At 40.3% G+C, this 18,550-nt stretch overlaps 1 protein-coding gene across 1 annotated transcript in view; it reads left to right on the forward strand.

The window, feature by feature from the left end:
* The window catches only part of CDH13 (cadherin 13), a 1,120,140-nt gene that overhangs the window by 233,006 nt on the left and 868,584 nt on the right, over window positions 1–18,550 (forward strand). The window lies entirely within an intron of this gene.

Here is an 18,550-nt window from a genome sequence, read left to right on the forward strand (position 1 = left end):
AGGAACACAATAATGAAGATGCAACGTTGAACAGCAAGGGAGCTATCCAAGGTGAAGCCCAGGCCCATCTTGATGCAATTACGCCAATGAAATCATTTCAGTAATTAGAGTCTGTAATGACAAGGTGCAGGACTGGCACAATAAGTGAATTCCAATCTGTGATTTCATATTAATTTGATCCCTGACTGTGACTCCTGGGTCAGGCCATCAGGAACCCTCATTTGTCTTTTGATTCTGCTATTAATCAGGATCAATATATTTCAAACAGAACTTGGTTTACAAGAAACATTTTTCTGGCTCTCCTCTCATCTGTCTCATCTACTCTTTTCCTCTCTCTGTCTCTCTCTCACTTCTCTTTTTTTCCAGTGATTATCCTAAATGGTATCTGTATCAACGTGCATGGAAATGTGAAGCCACCCTGAGTATGGAAATTAATAGCATTGGTATGCAAAGCAGGCTCATAAATGTGATTGCTTCTGTAATCTTCACTACACTGAAAAGCTTTTAATTCACTGCTAAGAAACTGGAAACAATCATACTTTGGGGGGTCTTTTTAATTTGTATTAGACTATACTGTACATTCCAATATCACAGGTGTGTGTGTGTGTGTGTGTGTGTATGTGTGTTTAATCCCCTAAGTAATTAAGTGGGTTATGGTTGTTGGTTCTATGTAAGCTAGTAAAAGATAAATGGAACTGGGTCGATTATCAGTGCTAGCATATTTAGGAAAAGTCAGTGATATGGGAATTGAGGATATTTAAAAATTTATATATGAAATTGTGTGTGTGTTGTTGGATTAGAAAAATCTGACTGCCCACTCTCAGTGAAACTGTAGGTCCATAGATACTACCAGGGGGAAAAATATACAGAGCAGACCTAGTTAGGAGCTTTTGAGTTCATCTAAAAGCAATGGATATAGGTTATGAAGAGTACACACCCTGTGAATAAGGTTAATTGTGCCTAAATGAAGAAGAAAGTTTTTACAGATTAAAGAATGCCTGTTAAATATTGCTTGGGACATCTGGATTTCCAGAAGTAGTAGCACTGTATTACTGTAGTCTACTTGCAAAACGAAATAAAAAATTCAAAATCTTTTTCCCTAACCAACTAATATTTTAAGTCTCTCTCTCTCTCTCCTTCTATTACTCCCTACTTTTTTCTCCTTTCCTTCCTTCCCCTCTCTCTTCTTAACTGTCTCCCTCCCTACTTCTTTCTTTCCTCACTCAGTTTCTTTCATGCATTTCCTCATTGTTTAGCACAAGACCCTTTGTCTCTGAAAAATGAGATTAGCTAAAAAAACCTATGAGTGGTGAGTGCTCTTATTCTGACACAAAGGCTAGCATTTGGATGAAAACGGAAAAGGATCGAACAAAACCAGAAAATTAGATATTTGAATTTGAATATGGAATTTAGAAAGTGGTTAGGGATATATTCATGATATATAAATATAATCTCTAGGTAATAACAGATATTATAAGAAACTAGGTTAATAACGTGATCTGGGCTTATGTCATTTGCACTTACCATTTTTTCCTTTATCTTTGCAATATTTAAGAGCTTTGGTTTCCAATCGTTGTGAATTTTTGTCTTGCACAGCATAATCAATCAATTGGTGTCTACAATTTTTACTGTTCTATTAAGTTGTCTGAAAGTATTGTCTCCTTGCCTGACAGGCCTAGTAATTCTGCTCATACCCCAGACTCATATAAAACCAATTCTGTGTTCAGCTTTTTAGCAAGTTACAGGGAATGTTTATTCTGTCCACAGCTTCCTGCTCTCTTTGTTCATACAGTAATACTTCCTTTTACCCTTTTGTATCTTTTTCCTCAGTTCTCAATGACTTATCTTTTTCTTTTTTACTTTAACTGTTACTAGTGGTCACCTCCACTCCTTTTATTTTTCTAATACAGTATTTTATTCATTGTTCACTTTGATACATCTTTCTCTCAGTTGTTCTAAAGCCTTTTATTTTCTTCACATCCCAATAACTCTTTATTCTACTCCCCTTTCCACTAACTAGACTTTTTTTGTCTTTAAAAGGCCATTTTTCAGCAAGTTTCTAGGAACAAAACATGGCTTCCCACTATTTCTTCTAATGTAACCCAGCAAGCACTTTCATTGTGTTTCTCACTATGTGATACAAAGCCCCCAACTCATGATAACTTGGGCAAAACTTTCCTGGCTTGATCTCAGGTTTAAAAGGTGAGCTGGAAAGATGTATGTGGCTATTCCCATTTTTGATGAGAAGTACAAGGAGAAAGAAGACAACTTAGAAGGCAGAGCCTAGGAAGGAAATATCGATTCAAGGTTTTTGGTCTCAGGGAGGAATCTGTGAGGGGTTTGCAGCAGGAGTCCCAGTGACCTTTCACACCCAAAATTATCTTACATTGGTTAGTAGTTTGCTTCTACTGTAATGTGAAAATCATGTGATTTGGGTAACCACCATCCTGGCACCATGACATTTGGATCGTGACCCTGGTTCTAGCCTCCTAGGTGACACCCAGGTGACAGAAGACTACCTGGCCTGGGAAACTGACCAGGCACCCAGCTGATACAGCAAGAGACTAAGTGGTAAGCCCCTGACTATCTTGTGTAGTGGAAAATCACAGAACAGTGCATTCTACTCTGCCCTGTCAGCTCAGACAGACCTTCTGTCAACATGGAGGGACCCGTGATCATCACATTTGCTAGGGAAAACCATACTCATGACCCTCCACTCTCCATTAATGGGAGGCATCTCCAACCACCAGTGTCCAGACAGGACAGCACATTAACCCCTAGCCACGATCAGGTCAGCACTTTTCTTCCTCCCTTGTCCATCCTTCATGGATCACTCCTCTTAGACCACACAGATACACAGAGAGAAATTGCCACACCTGAGTTCACTTAAAATGCAACCTTACAAGTAATTACATTTAATAAAGAACCTGCATTAGTCAGAATAGTTTTGGTATCAAACAACCGTGTGACCTAACAGAATAGAAGTTTATTTTTCACTCAGGCCGTGTGGGTGCAAGCTGGGCTGCTCTCCTGGGTAGCTAGCTCTCCTTCTTGCGGCTGCGCTCCACGCAGGAACTTGAGGACCTAAGCTATTTCCAACTTGGGTCTTCCATCTTGTGCCTTTCCAGTCACTCTTATGTCACTCAATTGGCAGATAGGGGTCAAGAAAGAATGTGGGGAGGGCACCCCAGGTACCTGACCAACCTTAGCTCACAAGGGATATGTATCATTTCTGTTTCACTCTATTGGCCAGACCTTCTCATGTAGCCAACCTAACTGCAAACGAGGCTGTGCAAGGTAGTGAAACACTTGCATTTGGTGTGTTCCCACAGTCTCTGCACAGATCCTAAAAGACAGTGTGCCCCTAGTCACAAAGAGACTTCCAAAGAGGCAAAAATAGACCGCAATGGAGGCAGCCATCTCAGAGTTATTTGGGCCTGCATGGGAGGGAGAGGACAAAGTTTAAGAGGAGAGCAAGGGCATGCACCTGTGACCACCTTCTGCCTTTCTAGTCAGGGACTGCTTCCCTCTGGGCCATTCAGGTTCTCCCCTGCTCCCCCTTCACAACCAGGGGAGCGACCTCGCCTGCTGAGGGTTCTGACAGGGGTGGGCTCCAACTGCATCCTCCTGATGATTATTACAATATTGTGGTTAAGATCACATAGTTTTAAACTCACACAGACTAGGGTGTAAACATATGACACAGTCACACATCAGCTGTGTGAGCATGAGTGAGTTATTTGAATCCTCTGAGTTTGAATTACACCATTTCTCTAAGAAGGGTAATGACAGTCCTTACTTCTAGAGTTGATGCAATAATTGATGGGAAAATGCTTAGAACATAGCTATGAATAAATGGAAGCTGCTATTATTACTATCATTATTGCCACTGTTGTTATAATTATTGTTATTATTCATAGACCTTAGATAGGTTCAATTTTCTTATAGTGGCCATCTAAACATAGCTATTTAGAAGATAAATTGTGGGCATTAATAATCTGAGTAGGTGGAGAACATCTAAAGGAGTAATTCTAAGGATTTGAATTTCACGGACCAGTAGATTTTTCTTTTTTTAAACCTTGGATTGATAAGACTGCATTTTACAACATTATTTTTTACATCTGGACATGAAAAAAAAAAGCAAGAAAATAAATGAGAATAATAACTCCATTTACTTTGGCCAGACTTTGTTTTTATAAAAGCTCATTTGGCACCCAAAACAAACAAACAAACAAATAAAACAGTAGTAAGGACTAACTACAGAAGAGAATGTAGTCTTTTTTTTTTTTTTTTTTTTTTTTTTTTTTTTTTTTTTTTATAGTATGCATGGATTTTAAAAATATTTTTTTTTTTTAAATAAATTTTTATTAATGGTAATGGGATGACATTAATAAATCAGGGTACATATATTCAAAGAAAACATGTCTAGGTTATTTTCTCATTAAATTATGTTGCATACCCCTCGCCCAAAGTCAGATTGTCCTTCGCCACCCTCTATCTAGTTCTCTGTGCCCCTCCCCCTCCCCCTAACTCTCCCCCTGTCCTCCCTCCCCCCACCCCTGGTAACCACCACACTCTTGTCCATGTCTCTTAGTCTCATTTTTATGTTCCACCAATGTATGGAATCATGTAGTTCTTGTTTTTTTCCGATTTACTTATTTCACTCCTCATAATGCCATCAAGATCCCACCATTTTGCTGTAAATGATCTGATGTCATCGTTTCTTATGGCTGAGTAGTATTCCATAGTGTATATGTGCCACATCTTCTTTATCCAGTCTTCTATTGAAGGGCTTTTTGGTTGTTTCCATGTCTTGGCCACTGTGAACAGTGCTGCAATGAACATGGGGCTACATGTGTCTTCACGTATCAATGTTTCTGAGGTTTTGGGGTATATACCCAGTAGAGGGATTGCTGGGTCATAAGGTAGTTCTATTTGCAGTTTTTTGAGGAACCACCATACTTTCCTCCATAATGGTTGTACTACTTTACAGTCCCACCAACAGTGAATGAGGGTTCCTTTTTCTCCACAGCCTCTCCAACATTTGCTATTACCCGTCTTGTTGATCATAGCTAATCTAACAGGGGTGAGGTGGTATCTCATTGTAGTTTTGATTTGCATTTCCCTAATAACTAATGAAGCTGAGCATTTTTTCATATATCTGTTGGCCATTTGTATCTCTTCCTGGGAGAAGTGTCTATTCATGTCTTCTTCCCATTTTTTTATTGGATTGTTTGTTTGTTTGTTGTTGAGTTTTATGAGTTCTTTGTAAATTTTGGAAATTAGGCCCTTATCTGAGCTGTTGTTTGAAAATATCATTTCCCATTTAGTTGGCTGTCTGTTTATTTTTATATCAGTTTCTCTTGCTGAGCAAAAACTTTTTATTCTGATGTAGTCCCATTCATTTATCTTTGCCTTCACTTCTCTTGCCATTGGAGTCAAGTTCATAAAATGTTCTTTAAAACCCAGGTCCATGAGTTTAGTACCTATGTCTTCTTCTATGTACTTTATTGTTTCAGGTCTTATATTTAGGTCTTTGATCCATTTTGAATTAATTTTAGTACACGGGGACAGGCTGTAGTCGAGTTTCATTCTTTTGCATGTGGCTTTCCAGTTTTCCCAACACCATTTGTTGAAGAGGCTTTCTTTTCTCCATTGTGTGTTGTTGGCCCCTTTATCAAAGATTATTTGACCATATATATGTGGTTTTATTTCTGGGCTTTCTATTCTGTTCCATTGGTCTGAGTGTCTATTTTTCTGCCAATACCATGCTGTTTTGATTATTGTGGCCCTATAATATAGTTTAAAGTCAGGTATTGTAATGCCCCCAGCTTCATTCTTTTTCCTTAGGATTGTTTTGGCTAGAGAATGTAGTCTTTTAATTTGAGTAAATTTTGCTTTGTAAAAGATGTCTCTAAATGTCCTCATTTACCTCATTTTTGTGGGAAATCACTGATTTAAGGCATTACTTTTTTTTTTTTTTTTTTTTTTGCTCTTGATTTTTCTGATAATTCTTCTGACGTTTCAATATGTTTGTTTTTCTGGAGACACAGGGATGACTCTAAGAGATTTCCTCATGCAAGGGTGTATGTTTATGCTGATAGAAAAGAGAGCAGTTTTAGAAAATATAACAAGTGTGCATACATTAGGAGCAGATGTTGGGATTTTTCAAAGGTATCCCCAGTGCTGAAGATGAATTGTGGGCACAATAGTGGCATTGTGGCCTTCACAGCTGACACTTACTGTGCATTTTCTAGGTGTGGATGGCCCCTGAACCTCATAACAGTTATTAGGGGAAAACCCTCTCGTGCGCCCATTTCACAGGTGAGGGTACTAAGGCTGAGCTAAGGGAAACAGTTTACCCAAGGTTGTATCGCTCATACTTGGTGATGTCAAGATTTGAACCCAGGATTTCAGTGTCCTGACTTTTATTAGAGTTCTGGTATAGTGTCCTCATAGTTTTTGTTGATGTTGGTGGTAACATATTAAGGAAATTTGTCACTTAATTTTCCCATTCATGTTTATCAACCAGGGTGAGATAAAGAGATAACTTTGTACTGTCTTTTATTTTTTCTGTTAATAGTCAAGTTCATTCTTCCTCTAATATAGAAAAATACAGAAAAAGTATCTCCTTCTGTTGTTTTGGATGGAGCCAGTACCAGATTGTTCATGACCCTGCATTTCTGGCTCTCTACCCTCCCCAGGAGTTCCTTTAATCAAGGCACTGCTTGGTCATCCCACCTAATGACACTGACCTTGGTGACCAAGATAACCAAGGCACTGCTTGGTCATTCCATCTAATGACACTGACCTTGGTGGTGGGTCATCCATGGAGTGCATCGTATTGCATTAATCATACTTGTACTTAACATACATGAGTCAGGGCTTTTTAGGGTGTTTTTAATTGACTATAAATCTAGCAGGGAACTTGAAAAATGAAGGCAATTAATGAAAAAGCAATGTGAGAGATGTTTTGCATCCTAACTCAGGAAATACATTGCCAGTGAATTAAATGTCAAAACAAAGGCCCTTTTGACCCTGCTGGAAAGATTTCATTTGGATGGTAATAAATGAATGAACTTTCCAACCTGGCAGGTGGGGAAATGCCTCTTTCCTGAGTTCAAGTTGACTTGAGCTTTTGTCTTTATGTTCCTTTAAAAGCTTCCTAATTTCTTTTGGATTTGTTTTCTGTTTTAGTAATTTTAAAAAATAATAATTTCCTTTCCGTTTTCTGGTTGTACATCACACTGCTAACTTATATTTATTGTCAGGTAGGGAGATTGATGAACTGATTAGCGAAATTATTTAACATCACCTGTACAAAAGCCTGAAAAGATCTGAATAAGGTTAAAGTTCCAAATAGTATATTTGTTTTAAACTATTTTGGTATGCTGAAAAAAATTACTCTGATGTCACATTGTGAAGGTGATTATACTTTGGGTCAGAATGTAGACTCAAATTTACATTGATGAGAGTTCCCCCTATATTTAAATGGAGTCCTATAGAAATGTGTTTTTTACATGTTTGCCCTTTCCTCCTACCAACATATTTGTAACAATCTGGTAATCAGTTGATTAATATTTATTAGGATTCCCATAAATGGATTATACCAACTGCCTCATTTCACAAAAGTGATATAATAAAATAACTGCAGAATTAAAAGGATACATGTAAAGTTCGGAGGGATATAATAAAATGCTGGAGATCTTCCCATTGGACTTGGGTCCTAAATTATGCTCTGAAGATTGGGAAACATGAAACAACAGAGAGAGCCCAGGAAGTGAGGAATGTAGATGAAGATGGAGCTTTCTTAGCATAAATTTTCTTATCGGAAGAAGGGAAGAAATAAATAGACCAGAGGAATCACACTGTCAGCGCTTAGGCTAAAGTTGCTCCACAGATATGTCCTGGGTGGCTGCCTAAAGTGGAAGTCTAAAAGTGTTTAATGAAAGAAATTTGTTGTCAACTTTGAGAATTTTACTTTTAAAAAATGTGTAACTTCTGGAGTATTGGCCTCCAGAACAGAGACCCAGAGGCAGGCTGCCTGGATGCAAATTTCAGGTCAGCCCATTACCAGCTAAGTACCTTAGGCAAGGTGGGAAGGGAATGCTCACTGTGCCTCAGTTTCCTAATTTGGAATATATGTTTCAGTGGCAGCAACCTCAGTACCTTGCTGGAGGATTAAATGTTAATCTATATACGAGGTCTGAGTTGGCTTTAGGAACACCTGGATCAGTATGCTCTAATGATGTCGCCAACATCTCATTCATTCCTCAGTTCTGCTTTCTATAGTATTGGCACCCTCACTCTCAGAGGTTACCAGGATGACCACCAGGAGCTCCAGGCTTTTATTTCTGCACCTGAACCACCCAGAGCATATCTGTTCCAAATGTTCCAGCAAACATCTCATGGTTGATCTCCAGCAAACATCTCTTGGGATAGTCAACCTTTTTATACCTACCGCCCACTTGTGTATCTCTGTTAGTAGTAAAATTTTCTAACTGCCCACCGGTTCCACAGTAATGGTGATTTATAAAGTAGAGAAGTAACTTTACTTTATAAAATTTATAAAGCAGAGTTACAGCAAGTTAAAGCATGTAATAATAATTACTTACCAAGTACTTTATGTCAGATTTTCGCTAAGTTTGGCAGAATAAATCTTTATAAAACAACTTACTATAGTTAAATCTATCTTTTTATTTATACTTTGGTTGCTCTGCTACCACCCACCATGAAAGCTAGAATGCCCACTAGTGGGCGGTAGGGACCAGGTTGACTACCACTGCTTAGGTCCAGCGTTAGTCACATGTTATCTATGAACCAATCACAGTGTCCCGAAAGATATGGCATCCCTATTGGCCAGGCCTGGGGAAAGAGAGAGGCTGTTCTCTGAAGGAAACGAGTGATGCTGGGCTTGCAAAAGCAAGAGGGCTCACCTGAGGGTGTTTTATGCTGTCACTAAAGCCGCTTCCAGTACTCGAAGTTTGTGACTGCAGGCTGTGCTCTGTGCATGAGGAATTTTTAGAACCAAGCACGCAGGCAAATAAACATGTCTCTTAGGTGGCAGGGGATGAGGACAGCATCACGCCAGGTTTCTCACTGGTGATGCTGGTGAGCAGATTGCCTCATTAAGACCGTCAAATTCTAAGTGCTGCCATATGGCCTCACGCTTCAACCTGTTGAGTGTCCGCACTCACATGATTCTGGAGCTGGGCTAAATCTCTTTTATCTTTGTTTTTCTTCAAGGGATTAAGAATACATAGTCCCTTTCTTATCTGCTGTCTTACTATCTTCATTTCTCTAACCCACAATCAACCACAGTCTAAAAATATGAAACGCAAAATTCCAGAGAAACAATTCATAAGTCTTAAGCTGCATTCCATTCTGAGGAACAGGATGAAATCTCGCGCTGTCCTGCTCCCTCCAGCCAGGGACGTGTTCAGCGTCTTCACACTGTACTTGCCCATTAGTCGCTTAGTAGCCATCTCAGGTATCAGATGAGCTATCTCAATGTGTCACAAGTGCTTATGTTCACGTAGCCCTTATTTTACTTAAAAATGGCTCCAGAGTGCAAGAGTAGTGATGCTGGCATTTCGGATATGCCAAAGAGAAGCCATAAAGTGTATGTACATATATATATATGAAGAAACATAATATACCATATGGGCTTCAGTACTAACTGCAGGCCAGGTATCCACTGGGAGTCTTGGAATGTGGTCCCCCTGGATAAGGGGGTAGGACTGTACAGGCACACGTGGGTGTTCCTGGAGCATCTCCTGATGTAAGGTATTAGAACTACATGAATCGTACTGCGTAATGAGTAAGGTATCAAGACATAAATTAGGAAAGATTAAGCGTGGCTGTAAATAGTTTGAGGAGGCAGAAGATCTTATCCTTCAACAGATCAAATGCACACACCTTCTAATAATTGTTGTACCCTCTGTCTGTCCTTTTATATTAATTCTTATGGAAATTTTTGTTGACCTGAAAGCAAAAAGGCCAAGAGGTCGGTACAAGTACTTGCCGGTCAAATGTCCTCAGGCACTTTTTGTATTTGGCCAAACTGACATTCTCCTTGTGGAAACAGAAATAGAAGAGAGAAAAGGAAATAATGAGCATGGAGTGTCTATCATTTTTATCATTTGTCTAGTCAATTATTTAAGAAACAGAATAGTCACCTATCTTAGGCTAGGCACTGCACTAGGTACAAAGGATAAAATCTTGAACCAGAAACAAAAGATGTCCTCTTTGGAGCTTTTATTCTTGTGGAGAGAAAGAGACAGGCATGATGGAAATAAAAACCCAAGGAAACAGAAAAATGATATATGAAAAGCTGATGATAAGTCCAATAAAGGAAATAAGACAAGTCATATGATAGAGATTTCCGGAGAGCTGTAGAAATGGGTGGCCAGAGAAGTATTCTCTGAGGAGGCGAGATCCGAATTCCCTGAAGGGCTCAGCCAGGGGGAGATTGGGTCAGTGAACATTTAGGCGGAGGGACCAGTAGAAGTCCTAACACGAGAATAGGTTTTTCACTTTGTGTTTCTGTGGTCCAGGGATAGCATTTTGTCCATTTAATCAAATCAACTGCCCTGTAAGTTGGATTATCAATGCCATTTTATAGGTAAGGGCAGAAAGGATGCAGTGTCTCAGAAAAAGTGCCAAAGGCGCAGATGCACCCTGGTCTCCTGACTCGGCGTCTTCTCTCCATATGAAATGCTGTGTCCAGTATCCTCCCACACCAGTATTCCTGGCCGTCCCGGTGAGAACACACCGGGGTGTCCCTGAGAGCCGCCCAGAGCTGTTGGGGTGGGCTCCGGGGTTGGAATTCTTGCTTCCATCACTTACAATGTGTAGCATTTCCAGCCATTCAACCTCTCAGCTCTTCAGGTTCCTCATCTGTAAACAGATGTAATGTTTTCAGGATTAATGCAGATAATACATGCAGAAGTGTTAGGACAGTGCCTGCCACATGCAAGCTCTATATAAAGGCCTGTGGACTTTATCATTTGAAAGAAGAAGGCCAGGGAGGGGAACGTCTACAGAAAGATGCTGTTGGAATGGGTGGTGCTGTTGTCTACCAAAGTGGCGCAGAGGATCTTCTGTAGAGTGTGGCTGCTCTGAAACAGGGCACAGGTTCTCCTTATCTCCTCTCAGTCTCTCTTTCAGGCATTTTCATGCTTTAGGGACACATGCCTTCCCCTCTGCTCCAATACATGCACTGCTCCCTCATGTTTGTTCTCTGTGGAGTAAATGTTAAAAGGGTGCTCCCTGAAAAGCATTTGAGAAGTGATTCTTCCCAAACCTTAGATACAGATGTGTTTATGTGGTTCAGCATTTGGGAAACTGCTAAAGTGCATGTGCTTTCGGCCCTGGCCGGTTGGCTCAGTGGTAGAGTGTCAGCCTGGCGTGCAGGAGTCCCAGGTTCGATTCCTGGCCAGGGCACACAGGAGAGGCACCCATCTGCTTCTCCACCCCTCCCCCTCTCCTTCCTCTCTGTCTCTCTCTCTTCCCTTCCCGCAGCCAGGGCTCCATTGGAGCAAGGTTGGCCCAGGTGCTGAGGATGGCTCCATGGCCTCTGCCTCAGGCGCTAGAATGGCTCTGGTTGCAACAGAGCAATGCCCCAGATGGGCAGAGCATTGCTCCCTGGTGGGCATGCCGGGTGGACCCCAGTGGGGCACATGCGGGAGTCTGTCTGACTGCCTTCCCGTTTCCAACTTCAGAAAAATAAAAAATAAAAATAAATAAATAAATAAATAAAATAAAGTGCGTGTGCTTTCTATTGCACGACTCCACCAGAAGGTCTGGGGCAGCATCCTGTAATAAAACAGACATTTCTGCAGTAAAACATGAATATTTACCCTGATAGGACCACAAATACCATCACATTAGTTCAGGTTGGGTTTTGCTGCCAAACGAGTAATGAAAACAGTTTGGTTATGCTGATCCTCTTAGATTTCAGAATTGCAAACTGTACTCTTTAGGTGAGCATTCCCTCTAAAAGTCGCAGTCCTTATTCCTGGTGGAACAGTCAGCTGGCCTCTCCACATCCAGCCTCCTTGTGGGGGCGGCAGAGTGTGGGGGCAGCCCAGCCCCCAGGTTCCAGCCGCCCCCTGCAACCCTGCTTCTACTTGTGAGCAACTTGGTAAACGATGTCTTGGCAGGTCACCCATGAAAAGTGGCCAACTGCTGCACCAGCCTGTTTTATTCCCATTTGAAGCCAAACCAGTTGTCAGCCATCCAGGTTCCTCTTAAACGTGTGTGTCAGCTGATTCCCAGAGACCTCCCAGAAGATCTGTTTTTAGCTAAAACTGGTTTTCATTTTTATATGTGTACATTACATTCCGTGGGAGCAGGGGGAATTCCAAATGAGGAAACATTGATTTTGAATAACATGAAAGAAATAATTAGTGCTGAAAACAGTTCAAAATATGAGTCAAAACGTCCAAGGAATACGGTTAGCACTGCATTTTTTCAGTGGAAGTTTGTCAAATTAAAAACAGAGACTGAGGGTGAGTGGGGGTAAATCAGGCTAGGAAAGGGATTCAGCCTCACATTCTAGGAACTGAGAGAGGGAACAAGACCAACAACAGGGAGGACTGGAATTAGGGGGCAAGGGGATTGTCAGGTGGATGCCCCTGGGGATGCGGTCCACTGGCCATTCCCAATGTGCAAAGAGGCATGAAGGGCAAGGGCCGGGACCAGGCCTTTGTCCCTATTCAAGAGGGAACGAAGAGCAAGAGCGTGGAGCCTGGTGCTGGCAGCTCTGATGAAGCTTCCAAGTGTTTGTTTTTTTGAAGCAAGGTCAAGGCAGTCCTGAGTGAGTGAGGCCTAAGATGAAGATATGCATAAACATTGTTTTATGTCCAAAGCTACCTGTTTTGCTTTTAGAATAGCCTAATTCAATTTTTTTTTTCTCTCATCATGTTCATTTTTTTTATTTTATTGAATTTATGGGGGTGACATTGATTCATAAAACATAGAGGTTTCAAGTGTGCTACTCAAAACATCATTTGCATACTGCATCATGCACTCCCCTCCCGAAGTCAGATCTCTTTCTGTCCCCATTTATCCCCCTTCGCCCGCTTCCACCTCCCACCCCCTTCCCTCTGGCTGTCACGGCACTGTTGTCCATCTCTATGTGAGGTGTGTGTATATATATATATATATATATATATATATATATATATATATATATAAATAAATATATATATATATGTTTTGCTTAATCCTTTCCCCTTTTTTCACCCAGCCCCCAACACCACTCCTCTCTGACAGTTGTCAGTCCATGTCTATATTGTTTGTTAAATTGTTTTGTTGATTAGATTCCATATATAAGTGAGACTGTATGGTATTTTTCTCTGAATGACTTTTTTCACTTAGCATAATTTCCAGATCCATTCATGCTGTCACAAAAGGTAAGATTTTTTTCTTCTTTATGGTTGAGTAGTATTCCATTATGTAAATGTACCACAGCATTTTTATCCACTCATCTACTGATGGGGACTTGGGCTGTTTCCAGATCTTGGCTGTTGTAAATAATGCTGCAATGAACAAAGGGGTGCATATATTCTTTTGAATTAGTGTTTTGGGATTCTTAGGATATTATCCCAGAAGTGATATTATTGAGTCAAAGGCAGATTCATTTTTAATGGTTTTGAGGAATCTCCATACTGTTCTCCACAGTGGCTGCACCAGTCTGCATTCCCACCAGCAGTGCAGGAGGGTTCCCCTTTCTCCACATCCTCGCCAGCACTTGTTGTGTGTTGATTTATTGATGAGCGCCATTCTGGCAGGGGTGAGGTAATATCTCATTGTGGTTTTAATTTGCATCTCTCTGATGATTAGTGGCATTGAACAGTTTTTCATGTGTCTATTAACCATCTATATGTCCTTTGGAGAAGTGTCTATTCAGGTCCTTTGCCCATTTTTGATATGATTGTTTGTCTTCCTAGTGTTGAGTTTTATCATTTTATTATGAATTTTGGATATTAACCCTTTATCAGATGTATCAGTGACAAATATGTTCTCCCATGGAGTAGGTTGTCTTTTCATTTTGTTGATGGTTCCTTTTGCTGTGCAAAAGTTTTTTAGTTTGATGTAGTCCCATTTTTAAATTTTTTCTTTATTAAAATTGAATATATTGCAAATCCCTATGCACACTGCACATATCTTATTTTAAAGTAAAAAAACAAAATGGGAACAAATACAATATTTAAAATAAAGAACAAGTAAATTTAAATCAACAAACTGGTTAACATGATTACACAGGTTTCAGGTGCCCAACTGTACAATGCATTTCTATATTCCATATTATGTGTTCACACCCCTTCAAGTTGGTTTATTTTGTTTGTTTGTTTCCTTGCCCGAGAAGATATATTGGCAAAAATATTGCTACAAGAAATGTCTGAGATTTTACTGCCTATGTTTTCTTCTAGGATTTTTATGGTTTTGTGACTTACATTTAAATCTTTTATTTATTTTAAGTTTATTCTTGTGTATGGTATAAGTTGGTGGTCTAGTTTTATTTTTTTGCATGTACCTGTCCAGTTTTTCCAACACCATTTATTGAAGGCATTGTCTTTACTCCATTGTACGGTTTTGCTTCCTTTGACAAATATTTATTGGCCATAAAAGTATGGCTTTATTCCTGGGCTCTCTATTCCATTTCATTGATCATATGCCTGTTCTTATGCCAGGACCAGGCTGTTTTGATTACACTGTTCTTTTAGTATAGTTTGATATCTGGTATTGTGATACCTCCTAATTTATTTTTCTTTCTCAAGATTGTTGGGGCTATTCAAGAAGAATAAACATCATCAAAATATCCATACTACCCAAAGCAATCTATATATTTAACACAATTCCTATTAAAATACCAATAGTATATTTCACAGATCTAGAACAAATATTCCAAAAATGTATATGAATCATCATGTGCTTTTTTGATCAGGCATCATGTACGTTTTTGTGATGGGCATAGTTTGTATACTCAAGGAGAGGTTGGATGTTCTCCGTTGAAAAGTACTTGGTCAGCTACAATTATAATTTAGACTATAAACAAAGGGATTTAATGAAAGGAAATCATATAACTCACAGGTTCATCCAAAGATGTGAGTCACAAGGCCTCATAAAGCAAAGAAGTTCCAAGAATTTCAGCAGTGGAAACCCAGAGAGAGTTAGAACAGTGCTTTTCAAACGTCCAATAGTGAAAGACCACTTTTTGTTTTGTTTTGTTTCAATGCATCACGAGCTAACGCTCTGGTTAAAAAGAAAAAAGTCAAAATATAATTTTGATAAGTTAGGAACATGACTCATAGATATATAAAGCAGGGGTCCGCCTGACCTGTGGTGGCGCAGTGGGTAGAGCGTCGACCTGGAATGCTGAGGTCGCTGGTTCGAAGCCCCTGGATTGCCTGGTCAAGGCACATGTGGGAGTTGATGCTTTCTGATCCTCCCCCCTTCTCTCTCTCTGCCTCTCTCTCTCTCTCCCTGTGTACCTTCTCTCTAAAATGAATAAGTAAAATCTAAAAAAAAAAAAAAAATTTAAAGCAGGGATCCCCAAACTTTTTACACAGAGGGCCAGTTCACTGTTCCTCAGATCATTGGAGGGCCGGACTATAAAAAAAACTATGAACAAATCCCTATGCACACTGCACATATCTTATTTTAAAGTAAAAAAACAAAATGGGAACAAATACAATATTTAAAATAAAGAACAAGTAAATTTAAATCAACAAACTGACCAGTATTTCAATGGGAACTATGGGGCTGCTTTTGGCTAATGAGATAGTGGTGCCCCTTCCGGAAGTGCGGCGGGGGCCGGATAAATGGTCTCAGGGGGCCGCATGTGGCCCACGGGCCGTAGTTTGGGGACCCCTGATATAAAGGGAACACAAGTCCAAACTCATCAATAAAAGGTAGGCCAATTAGAGGATAAATCTCACTGAAAAAACATTTGAAAAACTAAAGCTAGATATTTGTAGGCAATTTAATAACAAAGTAATGTTAAAATAAGTTTTCTGGGTAACATACAAAGCTGGTTCATGTCCTACAGGGCAAGTACCTGCCACCACTGGGGTGATCTTTCCTACCTAATATTATTTGCATCTCTACTATCCTTGCTTTCTCTCCCCTGAGTTCCATGGGCTCTTTGCCTCTGTAACTTGTTTCCTGAGCCCACTCAGCTCAGTTGGCTCACTTATTCTATGGCTCATTTCTACCTCTGTGACTTTCTAAATAAACTTTTCCTTGTACTTAAGTCTTGATTTTGCATTCTTTCTTAGGCAGAACTCAAGTGCTAAGGCTGTTGGACAGAGGTCCAATTGCTGGTAACATTCTGGTGCCGTTTCATTGCCAACAGAAATATATATATATATATATATATATATATATATATATATATATATATATATATATATATATATTCTTTCTCGTTTTGCTGAACTTATTGAAAATAAAATAGAGTAAAACACTTGAAAATATATGGACCTTTGCAAATTAAAACTGTAGCATAATGGTTATGGACTTTTCTGAGTAAATCCAGACTTGTCTGAGATCCAGGGAAATTTCCCATCTTGTGTCCCTATCTAAGCATTTCTGTCCACTTTATCCAAGTTAAAAAGGTGTTAGGGTAGGTAAGGACCTCCATGAAGTCCTGAGTGAGCTCTCTCTATGGCTTATGGTTGAACGTTTATAAATTAGAAAGCCCTTTTATCTCTCAGTAGAGCCTAGCTTTCAAGACTTTTGTTTCGCTAAAGTCTTTAGGCTAAATATTGAATCCTTCACTCTCTTTGCTTTTCTAATTCAACAACATAATCCTCCTAAGGCAATGGATGCCTCTGGCAAAAGATGGGGGAGTCAACTAGGAAAATCTGCAAAGAAAAGCACACAGCTAAATTTCAGTAAGATGGTCCTTGTTACTTGAGGCACAAACCCAGGCTTACTAGAAGGCTGGAAGCCACTCTAGCCACCCAGGAATTCAGAGCAGAGATGATACCTGAACGCCCCTGTGAGTTGGGGCTTCTGGCAGCTTGCCTCTTTTAGTCAGAATGTTCTCAGGAACTAGGCAGTTGAGTGGAGGTAGAGGCATCAATGATGGGTACTGACAGGGAGTCAGGAAGCAAGGATAGCCATTAGGGAATTTACAAACCTCTAGGAAGTGATTGGTGAATTGAGCACAGAAGTCCTGATATTTTTATCTTTACCAATGCAAAGTACCAAGCCTCCATCTTCAGTATTTATGCCCTTACAGGTGTCACCTGAGTATCTAAGATTGAGACATTTAAAAGTAGGTCAGGTCTGACTTTTCTGAGCATTTTTTAAAAGGCAGCAAACAGACTGCCATGTTATATGAGCTGCCTAACTTCTTGTAGGCCACAAGGGGCTTTCTATTTTCTCAAGTCCCTCCATTTGCTGACACAGTTCCCTCCCACCGCATAATCATGACACCATCTACAGCCATGATCAGTACTTCCGGTGGGTTCCTCTTACTCCAGCTCCATGCTCTCCCAGCGAGAGGACCAGGGACGCCTGGAGCTTAGCAGTCCTAGCGCATGCGCATTACCACCCCACCTCTGCTTTTCCCAGTGTCTCCAGAAGACCAACACCCAGATTTGAATGCCAGCTCTAACCTTTCACAGCCTGGGGGGGGGGGGGGGGATTACTTATCATCTCTGAGATTCCGTTTCTGCCACCAGGCAAGCATCCAATGAGACACTGAAGGTAAATCTGAGGCCGGCCCACAGCCACTGCTCAGTGAATGGCAGTTGTTTAGGTCAAGTAATGTAATTTGATGATGGGCCCCAAACCTCACTGTGAGCTCTTTGAGTATATGGTCTGTGTTGATAAAACGTGTACAATTTGTTCAGCCACGCCCTGTCACTCCACGTGTTTTCCACTTCGCAAGAGCAGTCCCTCGCCTCTTGCGAGCAGCGCCGCTCTCTCTCCTATCCACCGATTACCCGGTAAACTGGCTCTCAGCACAAGTACCTGGCCGAGCAGTCTGAATGTTTTTAGTTTATTATTAAAATGTTTGTCATTACATTTACATAGTACCGGGCTGGGTTGATTGCTTCATATACGGATGGTACTAAAGTGGATACTGAGTGTTTTGCCTGCCAAGGGCCTTCATCTAGTTCAGCCTGAGCATATATAAAAGTGATTTGAATGGGAGCATTTGCTCTGTTATTTTGGTGATGGATTTAGGGAAATGGAAAGTAGAAAATTGCTTTGTTTTTGGACCTTTGCCAGGCCCATCCCCATTATGGGCAACGCTAGCTTGGTTGATTGAAGGAGGCCAGCTGCTATTCTAATAGCCCAAATCAATGGCCAATGCTGCCTATTAGCAAGCTTGTCATGCTCACTATAGTGAAAAGCATCTTGTAATTATGAATTAACAATTTCTCTATTATATATCAATATGATGCTGTTTTTACAAGTTGGTCACTCCAATACTAATACTGATATTAAGGTTGACTCTACTTTTATGACGATATTCTTCAGAAGAGGTAGATATCATTCCTGGCCTTGAGTGAGAGTTCACACTCTG

Source organism: Saccopteryx leptura, chromosome 9 (assembly GCF_036850995.1).
Source record: "Saccopteryx leptura isolate mSacLep1 chromosome 9, mSacLep1_pri_phased_curated, whole genome shotgun sequence".
Taxonomy (NCBI): Eukaryota; Metazoa; Chordata; class Mammalia; order Chiroptera; family Emballonuridae; genus Saccopteryx; species Saccopteryx leptura.